The sequence below is a fragment of the Portunus trituberculatus genome, chromosome 32, assembly GCF_017591435.1.
Source record: "Portunus trituberculatus isolate SZX2019 chromosome 32, ASM1759143v1, whole genome shotgun sequence".
Lineage (NCBI taxonomy): Eukaryota > Metazoa > Arthropoda > Malacostraca > Decapoda > Portunidae > Portunus > Portunus trituberculatus.
Window position 1 is genome coordinate 13,378,640 of NC_059286.1, and position 10,000 is coordinate 13,388,639.

Here is a 10,000-nt window from a genome sequence, read left to right on the forward strand (position 1 = left end):
TGTGTGTGTGTGTGTGTGTGTGTGTGTGTGTGTGTGTGTGTGTGGGTGGAGGATTAATGAAATAATCACTTAGAAAATTGAACTTATTGCAAAATGTTGGCACGAATATTGTCGTTACTGCACGTTAAAAGAAAAACAAACAAATGAGTAAATGAAAATATGTAATAAATGCCGCAACACTTCATAAAATACTTAGAATAGACTCCAGAACGTTGGAAAAAAAAATATTGGAATAAGAATGAAGAAAATGAAAAAAATAAAAAAATAAAACGAAACAATATTCACGTAATGAAATAAAAAGCAAGGGAAAAAAAAACACCAAATGGAAAATAAAATCACAGAAATAATTTAATATAGAAAAAAGGATAAAAATGAAAAAGAATGATTTCAACATATCGGAAAATGTTGAAAGAAATAGATTGAACTTATAAAAACAAACAACGTAATGAATCGAATATATTGAACTAACACTTGATGATAAAATGTCACGTTTTGTAAGAGAGAGAGAGAGAGAGAGAGAGAGAGAGAGAGAGAGAGAGAGAGAGAGAGAGAGAGAGAGAGAGAGAGAGAGAGAGGTAAAAGCCAAAACTAATAGACAAATATGGGAAAATAAATGAAACTAACAATTAAGAATATTGATATGGATTCGAAAACCCTAAAAAAAAAAAAAAAAAATGAACCTACAAAAGATAGAGAAATTTGAACGAATGTCAACGGAAAATAATATACAAAATAGTCCATGAAATAAGAAAAATAGTCGATAAAAAAAAGAAAATAGTGCATAAAATAAGAAAATAGTCCATGAAATAAGAAAAAAATTGTCGAAAAAAAAGATAGTCAAAAAATAGTCCAAAAAATGAAAGAATGTCAAAAAAAAAAAATAGTCGTCCATAAAATAAAAAATAGTCCATGAAATAAGAAAATAGTCCATGAAATAAGAAATAGTGTGAAAAAAATGTCTGATTGGACGAAAGAAATATGAAAAAAATAAAAAAAATTAAAAAAATGAAGTTTGAAATGATCAGGAGTGAGAAAAATGTATAAAGTGAGACAAAAATCACTTTCAGACCAAAAATATCCTTGAGAGAGAGAGAGAGAGAGAGAGAGAGAGAGAGAGAGAGAGAGAGAGAGAGAGAGAGAGAGAGAGCCAGCCAACCACAAATGGGCACTTTCCTTGTAAAAAAAATCATAATTCGTGTATTTCCACATTTTTTCCGTGTGTGTGTGTGTGTGTGTGTGTGTGTGTGTGTGTGTGTGTGTGTGTGTGTGTGTGTGTGTGTGTGTGTGTGTGTGTAAGTACCACTTTTTATACGTGGCTGTTTGTGTGTCTATACTCTCTCTCTCTCTCTCTCTCTCTCTCTCTCTCTCTCTCTCTCTCTCTCTCTGATCGCCATAATCATTTTTTCTCCTCGTATTTATCATTTTATTCCCCCTCGCGGCAAGGTCATCTCAGGTCAACTCAAAAGACTCGCGTGACCTTAACTGTGTCTTTTCCCAGGGTCAAGTCCAGTTAGGTTGCCATTCATCTCTTTTTCTCTCTCTTTTCTCTTACCCTTTTTCGTTTTCTTTCTCTTTCTCTTTTTCCTTTCCCTTTTTCTCTTCTTTTCTGTTTCTTGTTCCCTTTTTTAGTTTATTTTTCGCTAACCTACTTTTCATTTGTTTTTTCTTATTTCCAGAGAGAGAGAGAGAGAGAGAGAGAGAGAGAGAGATACTTAAGTTGTTCAAGGCGGAGAGAGAGTTTGTGACAGAGGAAGGAGAGGAGGAGGGAGAGAGAGAGAGAGAGAGGAGTGAGGAGGAGAGGAGAGAGAGAGAGAGAGAGAGAGAGAGAGAGAGAGAGAGAGAGAGAGAGAGAGAGAGAGAGAGAGAGAGAGAGAGAGAGAGAGAGAGAGAGAGAGAGAGAGAGAGAGAGAGAGAGAGAGAGAGAGAGAGGACTGCATTACCTAGAACACAACTCGGTCCTTTAAAAATATCCTTTGTGAGAGCGCTTTGAAACACAAGAGAAAGAAAGAAAGAGGAAAGAATGAATGAAGGAAGGAAGGAAGAAGAAAGGAAGGAGAGAAAGCAGAGGCCGGAAAAAATCATAAGGGAAAAATATAGGTGGCGAAAAATGAGAAAGAGAAGGAGGAAAGATAAGAATGAAGGGAAAACAATGAAAGCGCAGTTACTTTAAGGGAAGAGAGAGAAGAGGAGGAGGAGGAGGACAAGGAGGAGGAGGAGGAGGAGGAGGAGGAGGAGGAGGAGGAGGAGGAGGAGGAGGAGGAGGAGATGGACGAAGTGATGGGATGAGCACTTGGATGGAGAGAAGGAAATTGAGACGGACAGAGAGAGAGAGAGAGAGAGAGAGAGAGAGAGAGAGAGAGAGAGAGAGAGAGAGAGAGAGAGAGAGAGAGAGAGAGAGCATTGGAGAACTCTGCAGACTGCAAAGAAAAATTTGACCGTCTGAGCCTCCACCCACGTAAGCGCTAACACACACACACACACACACACACACACACACACACACACACACACACACACACACACACACACACACACACACACACACACACACACAGATTTTTTAGAACATAAAACAAGACAAAACTCGCAACTAGAACAAGGAGGAGGAAGAAGAGGAGGAGGAGGAGGAGGAGGAGGAGGTGGAGGTGGAGGTGGAGGTGGAGGTGGAGGTGGAGGAAAAAAAACAGGAGGAGGAGGAGGAGGAGGAGGAGGAGGAGTAGGAGTAGGAGTAGGAGTAGGAGTAGGAGTAGGAGGTGGAGGAGGAGGAGGTGGAGGAGGAGGAGGAGGAGGAGGAGGTGGAGGAAGTGGAGGAGTAGTAGTAGTAGGAGGAGGAGGAGGAGGAGGAGGAGGAGGAGAAAATCAAATGAGGACAAGGCCGAGAGAGAGAGAGAGAGAGAGAGAGAGAGAGAGAGAGAGAGAGAGAGAGAGAGAGAGAGAGAGAGAGAGAGAGAGACGTATAAATGAAGTTACAACGCATTTCTCAAACTGGAACAAAATGAGCAATAAAATAAAAGAAATATTATGTCATTAACTATTACAATGATGAATATTAATAGTTTCAGATGGCACATGTTTCAGGGTTGGATGATAAATTGTTACGTTTTTTTTCAATGATAAATTCTAACGAAACAATAATAAATGTCTGAGAATCGCAATTGTGAAATGATACAAAATGACAAATACTCAACGTTTACAATGATAGATACAGGAATTTGCAATGATGAATGATGATACAATGAGAAATTTTTCAGGTCAACCCCTTCAATACTGAGACTCATTTTTACCATGAGTTTTTGGGTATGATTAGATGATTTTATTGACATTAGGAAGGTCTATGGAGGTCAGAAGGTTACTGGCCAGAGTCTTTGCTGTTTTATCCCCCACATAAGTTTCTGAAAAAATAGTTACAATGATAAAAATGAAAAAATAAAGAAAAAATATTAGTTATAACCACAAATAATGGGCAAAAAACAATGATAAAACACGCAAAAGAATAAATACAATGATGAAGTGAAGGAAATAATGAAGAATACTAGTTACAATCACAAATACAAGGCAAAAACAATGAAAATACACGTAAAAGCCGCAGCGTCCCTGGAAATCCCTTAATTCAATACTAACGTCAAAGTATTCTGTGCGGGCGAGCCTTTAATTGCATTATATTCCTCCTCTTAATACGCCGCTCCCGGGCTCAACGTGGCGCCTGGTACTGAACACGGGCATGGTGAGAGAGTGACCATGTGTGCTGGGGTGGGGTAGGTTAAGTTAGGTGAGGTTAGATTTGGCTGGGTTAGTTAAGTTTGGCTAAGTTTGGTTAAGTTTAATTAGGTTAGGTTGCATTAGGTTAGGTTGGGTTAAGTCTGGTTAAATTTAGTTAGACTGGGTTAAGTTTGGTTAAGTTAAGTTTGGCTAGGTTAGGTTTGGTTAAGTTTGGTTAGGTTAGGTTAGGTTAGGTCAAGTTCGGTTAAGTTTCGCTAAGTTTGGTTAAATTTGGTTAGGTTTGGTTAAGTTTCGCTAAGTTTGGTTAAATTTAGTTAGGTTTGGTTAAGTTTCGCTAAGTTTGGTTAAATTTGGTTAGGTTTGGTTAAGTTTCGCTAAGTTTGGTTAAGTTTGGTTAGGTTAGGTTGCATTAAGTTAGGTTTGGTTAAAGTTTGGTTAAGTTGGGTTAGGGCTGGTTAAGTTTGGCCAGGATTAAGTTAGATTGAAAGTTAGGTCTGTTTAAAGTTAGGTTTGGTTAAGTTATTTTTCATTAAGTTTTAATTGGTTAAGTTTAGGTTAGGTTGAGTTAGATTAGGTTAGGTTAGGATTGATTTCCTTACCTTGGATTTGTTTTATTTTGTTAAATGTGACTAGATTCTATAAATTCAGGTTAGGTCTGGCATTATTAGCTTAAGTTAAATATAATCAGGCTTGGCCATGTTTCATTTGATCACGTAAGGTCGGGTTTTTTGAAATTTTTATTAAGTTTGGTTAGATTATATACATTTTGGTTACATTTGGTTAGGTTAAGTTAAGTTAGGGTAAAGTTACGTTTGGTTTGGTTATGTTCTAAGTTTCGTTGAGTTTCGTTAAGTAATGTTAGGTTAGGTTAGGTTTTAGGTTAGGTTAGGTTAGGTTAGGTTTACCAGTGATGAAAAAAAATGTAAACGATAAATTATGATTGATTATATTCCTTCTGTTTTAGATTCCATAAGCTTAGGATAGGTTTAGCGAGGTTTCTTTAAGTTAGAGTTAGTCAAGCTGAGATTACTGAAGAGAAGCTGTGAGTGATGAAATAGTGAGCGATTGTATTCCTTTATTTTGATGAAGGTAAGAGAGGGAGGAGCCAGGCTGTCAGTGTGGGGTCTTTGGAAACAGAATTAGAGAAGTTTGTGGATGGGGATTATTTATTTACCAAACTTGAATTGCCGAAGATGAAGAAAAAAAAAATAAATAAAAGGAAGATGAAGATAGAAAAAAAAAAAAGGAAGGAAATGAATAAGTAAATAAATAAAGTAAATAAAATCATGTAGATATATATTAGTTTATATTCAACAACAACAACATCAGCAACAACACCAACAACAACAACAACAACAACAACAACACCACCACCACCACCACCACCACCACCACCACCACCACCACCACCACCACCAACAGCAACAACAGTAACAGCAACACCACTACCAGCAACACCACAAGAACAACACCACCACCACCACCAACAACAACAACAACAACAACAACAACAACAACAACAACAACAACAACAACAACAACAACAGAAAGCATAACACGCTACATTTTTTATCATGAGGGTAAAGAAATAATGAAGTTTTGCACAGAGCCTTCCACGTGTCGGCCTGAAGGCTTCCTACAGCTTCCCTTTATTATGTTCTTACGTACTAATGCTCCTCCATCAAGTTTTCAAGATGTTAAGACTCTGGAAAAGGTAAATTGGTAACTCTTTTACATTTCCTTAGGCCTAATTCTGTAAAGGCCTGGTATGATTAATTTTCTTTTATTTCCATCCACTTTATTGATCCTGTCAGTACTGGGACACATTTTTATCTTGAGTATTCAGTATGATTAGACGATTTTTTGACGTTAGGAAGGTTTATGGAGGTCAGAAGATTAATGGCCACAGTCTTCACTATTTTAATTCCCCACACGAGTTTCTGACGCTGTATAAAATCATCAAATAGTAACCAGAATGAATATAGAAACGTCATGGTACTGAAGGACTCAACCCCTTACTATTTGGTGATTTTATACAGATTCAGAAACTCGTGTGGGGAATTAAGATAGTGAAGACTGTGGCCATTAATCTTCTGACCTCCATAGACCCTTCCTAATGCAAAAAAAAAAAAATTGGTCTAATCGTGCACAAATCTCAAGGTAGAAATGAGTCCCAGTACTAAAGAAATTAATAGTGAAAATGTGTGAACGTGTATGATGGAGAACATGAACAAAATCACTCAATACGAAGAAAAGTTACCTGCATTTCATCCATACACAAACAGATATACCTCAATAACACCCACCTTCATAAAACCTCGTAAAGAATAAAACAGATGAATAACCGCAAGAACAGAACCACCGGGCGTTATACATTGTGAAGGGGACCATAAATAAATCTCTCATTCATTCAATTAGCAATACAATGATCGTGTTTCTGGGTCGCAGATTGAAGAGAAATTACGCTTCCTTTTTACACTCTCAGTAAAAAGGTAAGAGAGGAGAAGAGGGGAAGCGAGGGGAGATGAGGGGAGGGGAGGTAAGGAAGGTAAGAAGAAGGGAGGCAAGAGAAGGGGAGGGGAGAAAAGGTGAAGCAAAAGGGAGGTAAGGGAAATGGAGGTGATGGGAGAAGAGGGGAGGCAAGGTAGAGGGGGAGGAGGCAACAGGAGGCAACAGGAGGCAATAGGGAGGTGAGGAGAAGGAAGACAAAAGGGAGAAGGGAGGGTAAGGAAGGCAAGGGGAGAAGAGGGGAGGTAAAAGGAGGAAAAGGAGGGGGAAGGGGAAGGAAGGCGAGGGGAGAAGATGGGAGAAAAGGAAAGGCAAAAGGGAGGGAAGGCGAAGAAAGAAAAGGGGAAGGAAGGGAAGACAGAAAGGAAGGAAGGTAAGGGGAGGAGAGACAGGCAAAAGGTAGATAAGGAGAGGGAGACGAGGGGAGGCAAAAAGGAGGGAAGGGGAGAGAAGGCGAAGGGAGAAGAGGAGAAATGCGTGGAGGCAGGAGGAAGAGAAGAAGGGAGGAGAGAAGAGAAGAGGGGAGAGGAGGGGAAGCAGAAGAGAGACAGGAAGAGGGAAGACCAGGGGAGGTAAAAGGTAAGGCAAAGGAAGAAGAGGGGAAGGAAGGGGAGGACAAAGAGAGGTAAAGGGAGGGAAGGCGGGAGGAGAAGAGGGGAAAAGAGACAGAAGGGAGGAAGGAAGAGGGGAGATGATGGGAGAAGAGGGAAGGCGAGGGAAGAAGATGGGATACGAGGGGAGCCAGGCTTGAAATAGGTCTAAGAGGGGAAAATCTATGAGGTACGTCGGCCTATGTACATTTTTCTATAACTAGGCTCAGCTGGAGAAATATTGTGTAGGCTCATTTTAATAATTGTAAGCCTCCATTTGTGTGTGTGTGTGTGTGTGTGTGTGTGTGTGTGTGTGTGTGTGTGTGTTTATTTGTTATTGAAGAACGTAAGAAAGGAATCTGATATGTGTGTGTGTGTGTGTGTGTGTGTGTGTGTGTTTTTCCGTTTGTTTTGTGTGTTTTATTTGTTTTTCTCTGTTTTTTTTTCTCTTTCTCTCCTTTTCTCTTTTTCTGTTTGTTTGTTCCTTGGATCTGTTTGTCTTTAATTGTGTTTGCTCTAATATTTCTTTCAATTGTGTTTTTGTATATTTTTCTGCCTGACTTTCTCTCTCTCTCTCTCTCTCTCTCTCTCTCTCTCTCTCTCTCTCTCTTCTTCTTCTTCTTCTTCTTCTTCTTCTTCTTCTTCTTCTTCTTCTTCTTCTTCTTCTTCTTCTTCTTCTTCTTCTTCTTCTTCTTCTTCTTCTTCTTCTTCTTCTTCTTCTTCTTCTTCTTCTTCTTCTTCTTCTTCTTCTTCTTCTTCTTCTTCTTCTTCTCTCTCTCTTCTCTCTTCTCTCTTCTCTTCTCTCTCTCTCTCTCTCTCTCTCTCTCTCTCTCTCTCTCTCTCTCTCTCTCTCTCTCTCTCTCTCTCTCTCTCTCTCTCTCTCTCTCTCTCTCTCTCTCTCTCTCTCTCTCTCTCTCTCTCTCTCTCTCTCTCTCTCTCTCTCAAGTCTGGATGGAAAAGCCTTGTCAGTTTATGGAAAACGCCAATATTATTTGTTTTAAGGAGAGAGAGAGAGAGAGAGAGAGAGAGAGAGAGAGAGAGAGAGAGGGGGGTTTCTCGTCGTTTGCGTCATCCATAACTTTAAGAAGGAAGAGGACAGGGCATTAAATTTCATCTCCCCAGTATTTGTGAAGCTGTGGGACATTTTTGAATCCATTTTGGGAGGGAGGGGCTGGGGGTCTGGGGAGGGTCTCTGGGGTGCCTGAGGGGAGGGGCTGATGGATTTTCTTTCGGGGTGAAGGGGGGGGTCACTTGTGGGAGTGTGGAGGTGGCTTAGAGTGTGGGGATGTGGAAATATGTGGGTTGCCTTGTAAATAGTTCCTCTCTCTCTCTCTCTCTCTCTCTCTCTCTCTCTCTCTTCTCTCTATCTTTTTCCTTTTTCTGTGTGTGTGTTTGTTTATTAGTAAGTCAGTCTATGTGTCTACCTACTTATTTATTTATTTATTTATCTATTTATCTCTCTATCTCTCTATCTATCTATCTATCTATCAATTTATCTATATATCTATCTTGCTATGTTCTATGTACTTGTGTATCTATCTGTCTATCTTTCCTTTTATAAATCCATCAGTAATTCTTTTTGTCTTTATTTCTTTCTCTTTCGAATGCCTATTTTTAAGTTAGAATCGTCAAATCCTAATCTCTCTCTCTCTCTCTCTCTCTCTCTCTCTGGCAAAATTCTTAATAGGAAAATATGTCTTGTGTACATTAGCCAGGGCAGCGTTATGGGGGCAGAGCTGTGCAGTGAACGAGGCAGTGTGGCGGTGGATGTCTTATGTTACTGCTGCTGGCTGGAGGGACAAGACGTAGGTTCTAAAACACCGCTGAACCGCTGCCCTACTGCTTTCCAAAGGGTCCTGCTGAAGGTGCACTGGTCTCCAAGGGTGCTTTTCGGTTCCAGTTGTGATTTTGTGTGATTTCTATGTTTTTAATTGAAAGGAACGCGTGTGAAATATTGGTTTGTTGGGTCTTGTTTTCTTTTTGTTATGAATTGGTGTGGTATTTCTAATTGTGTTTTTATGGTTACTAATTGTGGAATACGCTACCACAAATCAAATCGCCCACACTGCCTTGAAAATCAGTTATGGTGAAAGATCAAGAGAGCAGAGATTTTCAGAACTCCAAGACCTTCGTGGGTGCAGTGAAGGCTTAACTTAACCCCTTCAGTACTGGGACACATACTTACCTTGAGATTTGTGCGATCAGACCATTTTATTGACATTAGGAAAGGTTTATGGAGGCCCAAAGATTAATGGCTACAGTCTTCAATATTTTAATAATTACGAAGGTTTCTAAAGCTGTATAAGATAAAAAAATGATAAACAGAATGATTATGAAAACGCGTCTTACCACTGAAGGAGTTGAGTTTTCCCTGGAGTCACTGATGGAGTCAAAACAACCAACACTGTTATCGAAGTGTTTGTTTCTCATGTTTTCTTTCCATAATTGATTTCAAAAGGTCAGATTATTTGTTTGATTCTCTTCTGTGTGCTAGGTTACAATGGTGAAGCGTTGTTAAGCCCTTCAGTACCATGATGCGTTCCCATATTCACTCTGCTTACTATTTGGTGATTTTATACAGCTTCAGAAACTTATGCGGGGGAGTAAAATAGTAAAAACTGTGGCCATTAACCTTCTGACCTCCATAGACCCTTCCTAACGTCAATGAAATGGTCTAATCGTACAGAAATCTCAAGGCAAAAATGTGTCCCAGTATTGAAAGGGCTTAAGCGTTCACTACAGCCACGAAGGTCTTGAGAACACCTAAGCCTGGTTCTGAGAATATCTGCTCTCTTGATCTTTCACTATGACCTTGTTTGTGATCTGTATTGTTCCAGTAATAGCGTGTGTTCGTTGGTGGCGTGGATACATTATTCATATTTCACTAGAGTCACTTATATCATAAAAAAAAACAGATTCTAGAACAAAAAAAAGTTTGTTCCCTTCATCTTTCTGTTTTTCAAGGCTACGTGTGTGACCTGTTCTGTTTCACTGGTAGCGTTCATTGGTAGTGTGAATGCTTTGTTATTATTTCTCTGGAGTCACTTCAAAACAGCACAAATTCTAGAAAAAAAGATCTTTGTATTATTGATCTTTCGTTAGGACGTGTTTTTTTTTTTATCTTTTTTTTTTCTCAGCGGGACAGGGTTGATGTGTTTGGCTCAGCGGGTGTGTCTGTTCAC

General features: G+C 39.4%; 1 protein-coding gene across 1 annotated transcript in view; it reads left to right on the forward strand.

Moving 5' to 3' along the window:
* The window catches only part of LOC123511810 (band 7 protein AGAP004871-like), a 308,047-nt gene that overhangs the window by 43,470 nt on the left and 254,577 nt on the right, over positions 1–10,000 (forward strand). The gene's annotated exons all lie outside the window — the stretch shown is intronic.